Raw genomic sequence first — 15,157 nt, 5'->3', positions numbered from 1 at the left:
CAGAGGCATACTGAGTTAATCATACTCTCTGGTTCACTCACACTATGGTCACGGGCACTGTTCTTGTTTTATGTATGTATCTATTCCCTTTTATTATCATACTCCTCTCCCCTTGGGCAATGTATTAAAGTGTATTTTTTATTTGAAGCTGTTCCCGAAAATCATGTATTGTTTTTGTGTATGTATTTTACATTTATGCAATGGGATTCTGGTATATATAACCCATTCTATTTCTTATTTTTTTCAGTAAGTACTTGTTTTTTTTTTTTTTTTTGCGGTACACGGGCCTCTCACTGTTGTGTCCTCTCCTGTTGCGGAGCACAGGCTCAGCGGCCATGGCTCAAGGGCCCAGCTGCTCCGCGGCATGTGGGATCCTCCCGGACCAGGGCACAAAACGTGTACCCCGCATCGGCGGGTGGACTCTCAACCACTGCGCCACCAGGGAAGCCCCAGTAAGTACTTGTTTTTAAGGTCTACCCATGTTTCTCTGTGTGCGTCTCATCTGTTGCTTCTAACAGCTTCCTGGTATCCCATGATGTGCACCCATCACATTTTACTCTCCAACAACCCAGGGATGGATGCCTTGGTTGCCTCCAAGCTCCTGTCACCGATAACACTGCAGTGAACATCCTCAGATATTCCCATTATTGACCTGAGAATTTCCTTGGGACATATACCCAGGAACAGAATTGCTGGGTCATGGGGTATGAGTGTACTTTGTGTTGAATTGCCATCTAGATGTAAAGTTAGTTGCAATTCCTACAGCAGCATAGGATGTCCCCACATTGTCACCAATACTCAATACTGTCCACATCCTAATGTCTGCTAATCATATATGGAAAACCAATATCTCACTGATGTTTTACTATGCATTTCTCTGAATAACAATGATCTTTAGCCTTTTTTCATAGCCATGTTAGTTTTTCTGTCACTCCTCTGGGCCTTCCAAGAAGGACACCTGTAAGTTTGTCCCATGTCCCCTACTTAACTCCCCAAAGGAGCAAAAACACTGAACTTTTGGAAAAATGGTAAAACCATCAAAATTATAATAAGCTGCATAAATCATGAAAGATAAGCCACAGTTCCCTTTGTTTTGTGGTAGTGTAAGAAAATCATTAAGGGTATACACACACACATATGTAATATAGAAATATGTGTATGTATATATATCATATATATTTTTCTGTATTATATACATATATATGAAACTTAGAGACAACTTAAATGGCCCAGATATATACGAAGAAAGTGTTCAACCACCCAGTTATTAAAGAAATGCATATTAAAACAAGGTGCCATTTACCTATGAAATTACAAACACGAAAACTGTGTAATATCTATGCTGTCAAGAGTGTGGTGACATGGGCACTCTCATATAATAGTAGTAGAGTAAGAGAATCAGACAGAGAGGGAGCTGGTCAAGGGAGAAGGAAGAAGAGAAGGGAGAGAGGGAAAGAGCCAGGAGAGAGGTGGCAAAGAGAGGTAAGGATGTGCTGTCAATAGTGGGGAAACGAGAGGAGGAAGGAGCAGCTGAGGGAAAGGGAGGAACAGAGCGAGAGAACAGAGAGAAGGAGGGTAAGGGAGAAAGCAGAGAGCCAGGAGACTGGGGCAGGGAGTCAGGAGGAAGGCTGGAGGGGAGCAGGCCCTTGTACCTGTGTTGATATTCACGGCAAAGGCGTCCTCCTGGTCGGGCACCAGGCGGTCAGTGTCATCCTTGGCCACGATGCCGATGATGTGGTACTCCAGCTTAGGGTTGAGGTCACGGTCGATGGCAGTGACGTTGGCAATGACCGTGCCTGGCTCAGCTGACTCCAGCACGCTCACCGTCTGGATGGGGTTGAGGAACTCAGGGCGGGAGTCATTGATGTCATCGATAAGGATAGTGATGATGGCTGTGCCCGAGAGAGGGACGGTGCCCCGGTCGGTGGCCACCACTGTCAGCCTATAGGATTCCTGCTCCTCCCTGTCAATGGTGGCATTGCCGACACGTAGGACACCAGTGACTGGGTGGATGATGAAGCGGTCCTGAGCCCCAGCTTCTACTCGGTAGATGAGCTCCGCATTGAGGCCACTGTCCTCATCTGTGGCTGTGACCTGAAGGACTGAGAATCCTGTGGGGGTGGGAATGGGGAGCAGCTGAACACAGTGGCTTCTTCTAAAAACACCACACCGAGCTACTTTTCTTGGTGGTTCACAAGGGCCTCTTCCCACCATAGCCTTGCCAGCATCTATCTTTGTTTTTATTGTTATATATAAAGCCTACTTTATTTTTAAATTTATTTATTTTAATTGAAGTATAGTTGATTTACAATGTTGTGTTAGTTTCAGGTGTACAGCAAAGTGATTCAGATATATATTTCGAGATATGTATACGTATATATATTCTTTTTCAGATTCTTTTACATTATAGGTTATTACAGGATAATGAATATAGGTCCTTGTTGTCTATGTTACATAGTCGTGTGCATCTGTTAATCCCAAACTCCTAATTTATCCCTCCCCAACCCCCCTTTGCCCTTTGGTAACCATAAATTTGATTGCAAAGTCTGTGAGTCTATTTTGATTTGTAAATAAGCATCTATCTTTTATGCCTTTTGCATGTTTGCAATTTTGTAGGAAAATGGTATCCTATTTTATTTTGCATTCTTTGATTATTTGTGAGACTGAACAATTTTTAATAATTTAATGATTAGTTGCATCTTCTCTTATGCAAAGTGTTGTCCTTTGTCCTTTGCCCATTTTTATCAATTTATATAAATTGTATAATTATGATAACTTGTGACAAATACCTTTTTTTTCAGTTTGTTGTTTGCCTTTCAATACTGGTTATAATTATATGATGTAAAGAAGTTTAAAATTCATATGCACCAAAATTTAGTATTTTTCCTTTTTGACGTTCTTCTGTTTCTTATATGCTTAGAACCTTCTTATACCAAAATCAGATAAATATTCACCCGAAGTGTCTTCTTTTATTTTTTAATGTTTTATACTCTTTTACAGTTCCTTTAGGATGTCTTTGGGTTTCTTTTTGGTGTCTGATATGGGGTGAGAATCTAGACTAAATAAGAAGAGATGTTTTGCACACGAAATAGTTTTCACTATTGGTTTCATTGTTTCCTTTATCACATATTACATTCCTTATAATTTACCGGTATCTGTTGCTGGGCTACTTTGTCCCAGAGTCTTGTGTTCATATCACGTGGTTTTAAATACTGTAGTTTGGTAATATGGTTGTTATAAATATCTGGTAAGACAAATCTGGCTTTATTATACTTATTTTTCAAAATGTCCTTTTTCTTCCAGATGATGATTAGAATCAAATTTATCTCCCCAATCATGTTTGATTTTGATGGGAATCATGTTAATCCTATTTTGATTTTAAAACAGTCAGTTTTTCCATCCAGGAACACGGACGGAACATACCTTAATAATCTCATTTTGCAGACAAGACACTGTGGGTCCGAGAAGGGAGGTGAGGGGCACTTGGGTCTCCTGACTCCCTCTCCACCCACCCTGCTGCCCATCCTTCTCCCCGCTGGATGTGACTTCTGCCTCCAATCCCCACAGACCACCAGCCAGCTCCTGCCTGGGGGCTGGGGCCTGGGGCCTGCCCCTGCGTACCTGGTGGGCAGTTCTCCAGTAGGTGGACAGTGAGGGCGGCAGGGCTAAAGGTGGGCCAGTTGTCATTGTCATCCAGGATGGTGACGAGCAGGTCGGCTGTGTCGTTGAGCAGCCCAATGTCCTCAGCCAGCAGCAGTAGCTCCAGGACGGCGGGTGAGAAGGCCTCCCGGTCAATGGTGACACCTGACCTCACTGTCACCACGCCTGGCACCCAGCGCCACCAGCCGGGGAGATACAAAGGAAAAGAGATGCAGTGGGAGACCGGTTGAGAACCAACAGGGAGGGGACAGAGAAAGATAAGGCTTGACGGGGACAGATGTGAAAGAGCATCAGAGAAGGCAACCCAATGACTTTCTTCCCCAAAGGCTCAACAACCATTGTTTAGGGAGGTCCCGTAGGTGCCTGTGTTCCGTGACTGTCTCTTCCCCAGGTGCCCTCAGCAATTCTCCCGAGTCCCGCCTGGGATGAATGCCCCAGGCTGGAGGATTGGCCAGCTCTGGTGAGAGAGGTGCTAGTATATCCCTCCTTGTCACCTGTCACTCAATCGGCCAGGACCAGACTGATGTAACAGTCTCTGGGGAGCTTTGGGTCTGGTTTGAAGACAGACCATTGGCTTCCTCTGGCAGACTAGGAGCCCCATCCTCCGGGCTGGGGAAAGGGAGATGGGGGAGTGGGTTTGGGGGGGCTCTCTGCCGAGCCTGAGACCTTATGCACCAGCAGGTCCCTTCTGTTGACCCCAAGTGTCTTCCTGGTTCCTCCCACCCGGCCCCCGGGTGGCCTAATCCAGCTGTAAGATGGGGAGTGTGAGGAAGGGGGTCTCTATGGAGAGCCTGGATCCAGCACTGAGAAAGGAGACCTTAGATCTAGCAGTGGGGTCACCCTAGCAGGAGGACCCGGAGCCAGGGTGGGAGAGCTGGGGTGGTGCAGAGGCCTCACCGGTGCTATTGTCAATATCAAAGAGCCCGCTCTGGGCACCCAGCAGCTGGTAGGTCACCACGGCGTAGACATCCAGGTCTGCATCCAGGGCCAGGATGGGCCCATTGAGCACCGTCAGCGGGGTCCCTGGGCCGGGGGAGAGGGGTCACTGCAGGGCCGACCTGGCCCCCCGCCCGCCCCTCCCCCTCCCCAGCCAGTCCCGGTGAGCCATGGCTGACGATGGATGAGAGGGAGGGAGGGAGGTGAAGTGGACGGGGCGGGAGACCCTGGGCCGGGCTGCGGCAGCCTTGGCAGACTGACGCAGATGCCTGGGGAGCGGCCTCAAAGCCCTGCTGGGGAGAAAACACAACAGTGGTGAGCAAGCCCCTCCGGCCCGCCCGGAGCACGCCTGCCTTCCCAGCAGCCTTTGAGGCTGGCCACTCCAAGGGAGGGTCTGGGGGCTCCCTGACGTCCCCTCCCTATGTGGGGGCCCTGTCTAGGTATGCACCCCCAACCCAGTCTGTCCATGCATGTGTGCCCACAATGCTCTAACAGCTGTCCGACTATACATGGCTAGGAACCCATATGTGTGTGCAGGACTCCGTGTTCACACGGCCACGAGCACTCACACTGTAGCACTTGCAGGCCTGGGAGTCCCCAGGTTGTGCACTTGTCTGCCTCTGCAGGTGGGCATATTTGCACACGGAGTGCACTGTGCAGGCACCCATGTGCCTGTGTGTCTGTGCACATGTGTAAGCCCACACATATGCCTTACATGGACGTGCATCGGCACACATGTGAGCATATACACAGGCCGTTTTAAGATTCAAATTCCTTCAGGGGAGACACCCAGCCAGAGACAAGGAGTATCTCAGCTCATCCTTTTCTGACTTAGAATCCAAGCTACGGGGGAGGCTGGAGGAGGAGTGAGGGGACTCCCCTGGGGAGACAGTGAAGAGGAGATTCTGTCCCTTTGAAGGGAGGTGAGGCTGGTCAGTGCATGCGTGTGGGGAAGGGGCCACACTGACCTGTGAGGGGTCCCGGCCCCCCACCTGTGATTACAGATGCTCCCTGAGCTTTCAGAAGCCTCTAGGGTGCCCTATGCTCCTGGAGTGGAGGGAGCAGGGAGGAGTAGGCTTATTCCCCTCCTAGGTAGTCCTTACACCTTAATGCCCCTCGAGGAGGGGCAGTGGGGCTGTTCTCAGACAGCCTTGGAGACCAATGACCACATCCAGCCAGACCCGTGACCTCTTTGGTGGCCCCTAAGAGGCATGGCAGCCCTGGCCCGCCAGCCCTTCGGAGCTGTGCCCCTTTTTCCCCTCCACACCCTTTTGCACTTGCCAGGTCTGTGTTCAGCCAGGCCTCAGCTGGGGCCCCACCAGGCACAAGGGAGGTCCTCAGGCATCTGGGGCCCAGGGGGTGCCTGACAGCAGCAGGAGTCCCCAGGTGGGCCCAGCACCTACCAGCAGGAGAATTCTCCATCACCTCCGCCTGGTAGGTGCTCTCAGTAAAGAGGGGGTGGTTGTCGTTCTCATCCGCAAGGAAGACCAGCAGCAAGTCAAAATCCTGTGGGAGGCACGACAGGGGTGGGGACAGGTTGTGGGCCACGTTCTAGCAAAGCGCTCCAGTGGGAGGAGGACTTGGAAGGAGGGCGGGGGTCAAGGCAGAGAGGTAGATGATAGAAAAGCCTCCGCCACGGGTCCAGGACCTGTGGTTCAAGCCTCTGTTGTGCTAGCAGCTCACAGGGTGGTCTTGGGCAAATCTTTCCCTGTCTCTGGGCCCCAGTTTTCCAATCTGACAAATGGGGATCTTAAGTCCCTTGCAGAGATATTGTGAAGTTCACAGGAGAAGGGAGGTGAATGGTACTCAATCGTGCTCCATCTCATGGTAAGGAAGGACTGTAGCCAGGAATATGAGTCTTAGTTTCCAGACCCTCCTGGCTGGCCTGGTGCCCTGGTCAGAGTTCATCCAAACGTCCACCCAGTGCTGCACTTCATACCTTCCAAAAACCACAGTTATCCTATCTCTTAGAACCTCCCAGTGCCCCAGATGCTTCTCCATTGCAGAGGTGGGGGACCCAAGACCCAGAGAGGGGGGTGACTATTCACAGCCACATGGTAAGTTAGCAGCAGAGTGGTGACCAGCCTCCAAGCTTCTGGATTCCCACCACCCAATGCTGCTGCTTTCCAGGATGACCCAGGCCCTCCTAAAGGACAGGCAGAGGAGGGGGAGTGACAGAGGGAGAGAAAAGAAGGAGGGAGGACGTGAGAGAAGGAAGGAAGGCGAGGAGCACAGGATGAGAGATGCCAGCGGCCTGCACCTCCAGCCCAAAGTCTCCTCGGCCTGTACAGATGCAGAAACTGAGGCCCAGAAAGGGCTGAGCCATACAACTAGTCAGAAGCAGAGCTGAGATGAGCCAGACCTAGGCTCATCTCATGGGCTGGGAAGAGGGCTGATTCCTACCCCCAAATGGACTGTTTGCTTTGCAATACCCACTTCCTCTTAGTAAAGAGAGCCAAACTTTTGGCTTTGGAGGGAAAAGCCACCTGGAAAACGCAGCCCTTTTAGAACCCCAGAGTACGTGCTTGTGTACATGTGTCCCCCCACTGCCACCCCTGACACCGCTGTCGTGTGTGCCCAAGTATCGGTGGTTTGGGGAGGAAAGATGATAGCTGGTATTTACTGATTGTTTGCCATATGCTAGGCACTGTGCCGAGGACTTGACAGACATTGGCTCCTTCAAGTCCTCTCCACGATTCTGGGGTAGGTGTGTCTCCATTTGGCAGAAGAGAAAGTGGAGGCTGAGAGACAATGACTTGCCAAAGCCATACACCCACTGACAGGCAGAAATGGGATTTGAACCCACCACTTGCTTACTCCAAAACCTGGGCAGCTAAACCCCGGGCCATGCCGCCTGGGTACATCCAGCACCGGCCCTGCTCCCCAGGATGCCCTCCAGCCTTACCCTCCTGGCTATGCGTGGATTCTCTGGGTTGTCCTTCACGGAAATGGTCAGCTTGTATTCCGGGATCCGCTCGCGGTCCAGGGGCCGGTTCACAGTGACGATCCCTGTCTGGGATGTAGAGGCTGGTGAGCTGAGCAATGACCTGTCCCCTACTTTGGGCTCTGGCCCACGGAGGCCCAACTGCTCTGCCTGTAGGAATGGCCGTGAATGATCTCCCTAAATCACCAAAGATATGGTCTAGAAGGACCAAAATGGATCAGCAGGGCCTTGCCAGAGCAAGAGTGACCCACCAATGCCAGGTCTTGCTGCCTGAAAGGGACGGCCCCTCTGAGGACCCCATGGGGACAGCAGCCGGTAACGCTCCAAGAGGTCAGGTGAGGACTTCTTGGTGCATCTTGGTACAAACCAAGTGGTACTGAAGCTCTGGTCCCATCCCTGCACACGACAAGCCTTGGGGTGACAGGGACCCCAGAAGTGGCTCACCTAGGAATCCAAGATTCCATACTTCCCACAGAGACCCCACATCCCAGTGGAGGGTAGAGACTTGAGGAGGAAGTGGAACCAACAGAAGCCCAGACAGCAGAGTAGAAAAGCCCCTAGGGCAGGGTCCTGTGTTTTTAGGAAAAATCCTGGGGGCTTCTCTGGGGTCAGACCCAGCCCTACCGTGGCGTTGATGGAGAAGGCCCGCTCTCGGTTGCCTGCAGTGATGTTGAAGGTGAGGAGGGCGTTGCACCCGCTGTCAGCGTCGCTGGCCAGGATATGGGCGACGAAGCTGGAGACGGGGATGTTCTCACTGATGGTGACGTTCATGGGTAGGTTCAGCAGCACGGGGTCGTTGTCATTGATGTCCAGCACCCGGATCCCCACCAGCATCTGGGGCGCGTCAGGGAAGAGGGGGAAGTGAAGGAGAAGGACCAGGAGAAAAGGGGGCGCGGGGGAGATGGGGGAGAGAGTGGAGGCAGAGAACAGGATGGTGGACATGGTGGCCGAGGAAGAGGCAAGGAGGCAGGTGGAGCGGGACAGCAAAGCGGTGGTAACGGAGGAAGGAAAGGTGCAGCTCGTCGTGGGGAAAAAAGAGGAAGCCCAAGAAAATGACAACAAAAAAGGCAAGAGGATGTAAACGAGGATAAGAGGGAAGGAGGAAAAATAGAGGCAGAGGCGGGATGGAAATGGCAGAGTGACAGGTGCAGAGGCCTGGCTGACAGCACAGCCTCCCCAGGGAGCTCTGTGTGGCTGTGGCTGCCAGGTGCCAGGTCCAGCCTCCACGGGTGAGCCTCACGAGGCACTTGCAGGTCTGGTAGGGGCCCTGAGGGCCTGGACTGGCTCCAGAGCAGCCTGAGGCTGTATGGGCACGAAGGTGGCAGCGTTTATAGGAGTCTCTATGGAGAGTTCAGGGAGCAGGGAGGTGAAGCCAGTGGAATGGGGCCCCCAGACTCACCGTGGAGCTGAGCGGGGGCACCCCCCTGTCTCGAGCACAGATGGTCAGGTTGTAGAAGGCAGTGGTCTCCCGGTCCAGCTCCACATCCTTCCGGACCCGCAGCACCCCTTCCACGGGAGAGATCACAAACTCCCCTGGGTGTCACCCAGGAGAAGCCAGGGTTAGCTGAGAAGAGCCAAGAGTGGTGGAGAGCCCGGGCCTTTCCCTGTTTCCTCTAGTGAGCCTTACTCACCAGGGTCAGGGGCAGCTGGGGCGTGGGCCCTCCAGCATCCCCCGCTTCAGACCCTCATGGGACCTGCCAAGGGCTGGGAAGTGCAGGAGGCAGGAGAACAGATAACTCCTAGGGGTACAAGCGGGCAGGGGCCCACTCATGCCCTGATAGGCCTGAGATGCCAGGCCAGGGACCCACCTTGGGTAAGACGGTTATGTTGAAAAAGTGAGGGCTCCCTTTCTACACGAGCACTCTCTTTGTCACCACTATTGATCTGAAATCAATTAACGAAGGTGTCGGAAGCTTTGTCAGGTGCGATCCTTTCCAGATACCACATCTTGTAAAACAGAATATTGGGGAAGGGCAAAGCTAACCCCAAAGGGACTCCTTGCTAGTGGTGAGGCACCGGGGCAGGATGGAGCGGGAGGGATTGAGGACAGGGAAGCCCCCAACTGCCTTCCATTCAGCCCTGGTATGCAGCCACATGGAGCACAGCCAGGGTTCTCCCAGGCCTATGGCCATCCCTTGGCCCCTAGTTGGCCCTGATTTCCTTTCTTTGAGGCTGCTGAGGACCTCAGCTGGCCCTTTGGCTTCAACCCTTGTCTTGACCTAGCTGAGGGGCCAGATGTCCGAGGATGTCTAGAGCAAGGACCTCAGATTCTCAGGCTCTGAACTGGAAGAGACCTCAGAGACTATCCCGTGTCCTTTGGAAAACGAAACGGGAGAGAAGGGTGATGACTTGTTAGAGCCCCCATAGCAAATAAACAGTAGAACCCAGACTCGAACCTAGGGCTCTGCATCTCAGCTCACTACATGCATGGGACTTACCACTCAGAGCTGACCAGGGTGGGAGGGGTAAGAACAGGTAGGGGTGGAGGAGAAGAGCTGCGAGGCAGGCTGACAGGGGAGCGAGTGGGGTCCCAGCTGGACAGGAGTGCTCAGGGGGCTGAGGAAAGTGAGGCAAGATGAACGAGGGAGGAGGGGAGAGTGTGAGGAAGAGGGGATCATCTCCCTGCACTCCCCCAGGAACTGGGAACGGTGAGAAAGTTACTTCCTTCACTTTCCCTTTTGGCATCTGGGGGAAAAGGCTTAGAGTGGGGCAATGACTCGCTCAGAGACACACAGCACGCAAGGGTGCAGCAAGAACAGAGGCCCAAGCTCCCCAACAATTTTCTCTGCCTGCTTCTACCTACCTCACAACTCCCTGCCCCCAGCTCCTACAGCTCTGATTTACCAAAACAGCCCCTCCGCGGCCCACCTGCAACTGGGATTTCCCACCAGCCCTTCCGCTCCCAGCAGTCCTATGGGCTACACCCTGCTTAGAGGGGCGGAAGCCACTTGAAGCAGGATTTCCTGAGGCTGATAATCCAAGGTCTCCAAAGAACGGGGGATTCCCTTTCTAGGGGTTTCCCAGCCCTGTCTCAGCCCCTGGCCATGTGCAAGCAGATGGCCAGCTGCCTTCTCTCCGAAGCGAACCACCCCGTTGATGGAAGGGAAGAGGTTCCGAAGGCAGCCTGCCTGAGCAGGCCTGAGGTGCTGGGGGCTGGGCCCAGGCTAGACCCCCACAAGGTCAGCTCAGTGGGGGAGGTAGGCAGGTCAAAGGCCCCAAAACAGCAAAATGCCCTCCTCAGCAGCTTGCCCCGGGGCCTGAACCCCCCAACACTCCACTCCTTCTGGAGATAGAGGGTTAAAAGCAGAGGCTTCCCATCAGTCATATCCCGGTCTGCAATGCTGACTTCGCTCCTATGTGCCCTTGGGCATGTGATTAAATCTTGCCTTGGGCTTCCCTGGTGGTGCAGTGGTTGAGAGTCCACCTGCCGATGCAGGGGACATGGGTTTGTGCCCCGGTCTGGGAAGATCCCACATGCTGTGGAGCGGCTGGGCCCGTGAGCCATGGCCGCTGAGCCTGCGTGTCCGGAGCCTGTGCTCCGCAACGGGCGAGACCACAACAGTGAGAGGCCCGTGTACCCACCCCCCCAAAAAAAAATCCCGCCTTGATGCTCTCATCTGAAAAATGGGCTAATAAAGAGGTACCACAGCAGGGTTGTGCTGGTACTGGACAAGGCTCAGTTCACCTTGTGTATGCTGGACCCATGGCAGCTCTTTGTATCATTAGGGACATCCTGAAAGGGAGCCCAGGCAGCCCTGTGAAGGAGCTGGGGGCTTACACGGAAGATGAGGATGTAAGAAAGGGGTCCAATGAGTGGACCTGACCAGAAAGGGCCGCTGGAGGTTCTGAGAAGGCCGGGATAGAGGGGAAGAGGCGCAAGTGACATGGCCTGTTTCCCAACCGTTCTTTTTTTTTTTTTTTTGGCCGCGTTGGGTCTTCACTGCGCGCGGGCTTTCTCTAGTTGTGTTGAGAGGGGGCTACTCTTCGTTGTGGTGCGCGGGCTTCTCATTGCAGTGGCCTCTCTTGTTGTGCAGCACGGGCTCTAGGCACGCGGGCTTCAGTAGTTGTGGCACGTGAGCTCTAGAGCACAGGCTCAGTAGTTGTGGCGCCCGGGCTTAGTTGCTCTGTGGCATGTGGGATCTTCCTGGACCAGGGCTCGAACCTATGTCCCCTGCATTGGCAGGCGGATTCCTAACCACTGCGCCACCAGGGAAGTCCTCCCAACTGTTCTTTGACCACGTGCCTCCTCGCAGCTTAGTGGGGCTTATAAGAGCCCAGGCAGCCCTGATGTCTTCCCACCAGCAGGAGCCCCTTCCAGGTTCAGGCTGCAGTAGTGGGAAGGTGACCTTAAAGCCGGGTGGCTTGGAGTACATCCTTTCACCCGTGGTGTTGCTAAACTGGCTTTCCAGGAAAACAGCCCTGATTTATAGTGTTTGTCAGTTTTTCAAATTACCAACCGGGTTCCCTTGTCAGGGAACCTGGAGGTGAGGAGAGAGGTGGGGAGTGGATGTTGTGACCTGTGCGAGCCGCTCCAGCACAGCACTAGGTCATCCACCTCACCCCGCCCAGCCTCTGCTTATCTCCTCTGGAGTGGGGCCAGTGCTCGGTGATTCCCAAGTTATCTTTGGGCTGTGAATGTCTACTCTTCCTTTCCAGGGGGAGGGAGCCCCAGGCCGGGTCAGCCTGGGGAAACTCCTGGTCCCTCTCACTGCCCCAGGGGCCTGACTCTCTGCCTGCCCCTATGAGGCCTCAAGTTCCTAGGCTGGCCCCGATCCTGTGTGCACTTAACCTGGCAGGTTCTGCTCAGGACAGCAAAGGCCCGTGGCAGGGAGCAGTCTGCAGTCTGCTGGGCATGAGTGTGAGCCCTGCACCCTGGAGGCGGGTGCAGAGAGGGTTCCTTCCTGGGAGGGGCTCAGCTGCCCACCCAGCCCCCACCTGTCAAGCAGACTTTGGCATCCTCCCGAACAGGAGCAGGACTCCCATGAAATGATACAACCGCTGTGTGTGTGTGTGACAAGAGCACAGGAGAAAGGCCCATGCTCTCCTGGTTGCAGAGCAGGAAGGCACAGTGCTTGGCCAGGGAAAGGACTTTTGGGACATGAGAGGGTGACATGTCAGAACACAGTGACCCACCGCAAGTTCTGGACAGCAGGGCCTCCAAGTCTGGCCCTACAGAACTGGGTTTGTGTTTTTAGCCTCTTAATTGAAAATTCATCCCAGGTTCTATAACCTCTCCTCTGCCTGCTGTGTCAGTGCACTCCTCTCATCGCACGCCTTTAAATATCTCTGGGGTGACTACTCCCAAATACCTCTCTCCACTGCAGACCTCTCTCCTGAACTCCTGGCTTGTATATCCAAGGCCTATCTGACATCTCAAACCTAACCTCACCCTCCTCCCCACCGGCCCACCTTCCCTGCTCCTGCTGCAGTCTTCCCATCTGCTAACGGCACAGTTGCTCAGGCCAAAACCTTGGTGTCATCCTTGACTTTAGGTTACATCTCACATCCAATCAGTCAGCACATCCTGTTGGCCATCTATGAGATATACCAGAACTCTCACGATCTCCAGTGCCGCTTCCCTGGTCCCAGCTACACCATCTCTAGCCCCAGTGACTGCAACAGGCTCCTACCAGGCATTCCCTAACCTCTATGGTCTGGTCTGAGCTCAGGAAATGGAGTGCTCCTGTTGAAATTTAAGTCAAATCACATCCCTCCTGTGTTCAAAGCCCTCCTACGGTTCCCAAGTTACTCGGAGAAAAAGCCAAGTCCTCATAATGGCCTACAAGGCCCAGCATCTGTCTCTATTACCTCTCTGATCTCATCTCCTCTTACTCTTCCCCTTGCCTGGCTTCATGTTAGCCACTGGGCCGCTTTGCTCCTCTGTGAACAAGCCAGGCACACTCCAACCTCAGGGCCTTTGCACTTGCTGCTCCCTCTGTCATGCTCTTCCCTGGATGTCCACATGACCCATTCCTCACCTCCTTCAGGTCTTTGCTCAAATGTCACCTCCTTGCACAGGTCTTCCTTGAGCACTCTTTCTAAAACTGCAGCCTTCACCCTGGCATTCCCCATCTCCTGGCTTTATATTTCTCCGTAGCACTTAGCACCTCCCAATAGACTAAGTCGTCTGCTTAGCCAGTTATGTTCAACTGGCCAACTGGCCAACTGTATCTTCCAACTAGAACATATGTTCTATAAGGGCAGGGATTTGTATCTGTTTCTTACCATTCTGTATCCTCAGCATCTGGAATGTGGTCAGCAAATATGCTCAATACATACTTACTGAGTGCTCAATTAAAAATCAGGATGTTTCACAAAGATCTGGATTTCCAGCATTTCTTTTAAAAATGGGAAGGGCTCCCCCGCCCCAACCCTGGGGCCTGCATTTCAACCTGACCACAATCGGCAAGAGCGGAGCTGTGGCTGCTGCAGCCCCCACTACTCCCTATCCTCTTGCCCAGACCTTTTCTCCCATGTGTGCTCCCTGCATGGCCCCAGTAGGCCTTGAGTTTGGGATTCCTCCTCTACAAAAGTGAGTAAAAACTATCCTGAGAAATTGCTCTGGCCAGGCAAGCCCTGCTCTTCAACTGAGGAGAACAGTCGGGGTAGTTGTGAAGGCTATTAAGGGATGATGAGATGTGCAGAGAAATCTGGGTGCTCCCTGCATGTGTGCATTTGGGGGGTCCTGAAGGTCTGGGGCAAGGATGCTCGTCTTTCCTCTTGCCTGGAGCCTTTTCTCTGGGTATGACACAGGGGTGTTTTCTATCAGATTCTCAAAGGACTCTGCGACCTTCCAAGGCTACCAGCCTCTGGTCCCAGATTTCAGAGTGTCCTCACCATATACCTGGGAGAAGATTATTTTCATCATCTTATGGATGGGGAAACTGAGGCCCCATGGCACAATGGTGGGGCTAATTGCCTTGACACCTCCTTTTTCATCCTGCTCCTGAGTGGGGTCGGGGAGAAGCCCACTGGGTCATGCCACCCCCATCACCCAGCTCAGGCCCCACTCACCCAGAGGGTCTCCATCCACGATGCTGTACTCCACCTGCCCATTGGGGCCCGAGTCCCGGTCATGGGCCAGGAAGGTCCACACTCTGGGTCCTGGTTGGCCCTCGGTGACATCAAATGGTCCCTCGTAGTCTCTGGGGAAGGTGGGCACATTGTCGTTGATGTCATTCACGTTCACAAGCACCTGAGATGATGGGCGAGCTTAGTCAGCACTGCCCCCCAGCCAGCCCTGCTCATCTGTAAACTGGATCTGATAATCCTGCCTCATGGGATGATGGAAGAATCATACTGGTTAATGGATGTGGGAGGGCTTTTTAAGCTATTCATGTGGATAAGTTATTGTTATTGTCAAAGTCTCTCTATGGTAGCTAGTGGGAAGCAGCCGCATAGCACAGGGAGATCAACTCGGTGCTTTGTGACCACCTAGAGGGGTGGGATAGGGAGGGTGGGAGGGAGGGAGACGCAAGAGAGAAGAGATATGGGAACATATGTATATGTATAACTGATTCACTTTGTTATAAAGCAGAAACTAACACAGCATTGTAAAGCAATTATACTCCAATAAAGATGTAAAAAAAAAAAGAAAAGAAAAGTCTCTCTATGGGC

This window comes from Hyperoodon ampullatus, assembly GCF_949752795.1.
Source record: "Hyperoodon ampullatus genome assembly, chromosome: 1".
NCBI classification, from domain to species: domain Eukaryota; kingdom Metazoa; phylum Chordata; class Mammalia; order Artiodactyla; family Ziphiidae; genus Hyperoodon; species Hyperoodon ampullatus.
The sequence above is the reverse complement of the archived record's forward strand: the minus strand, read 5'-3'. Positions refer to the sequence as shown.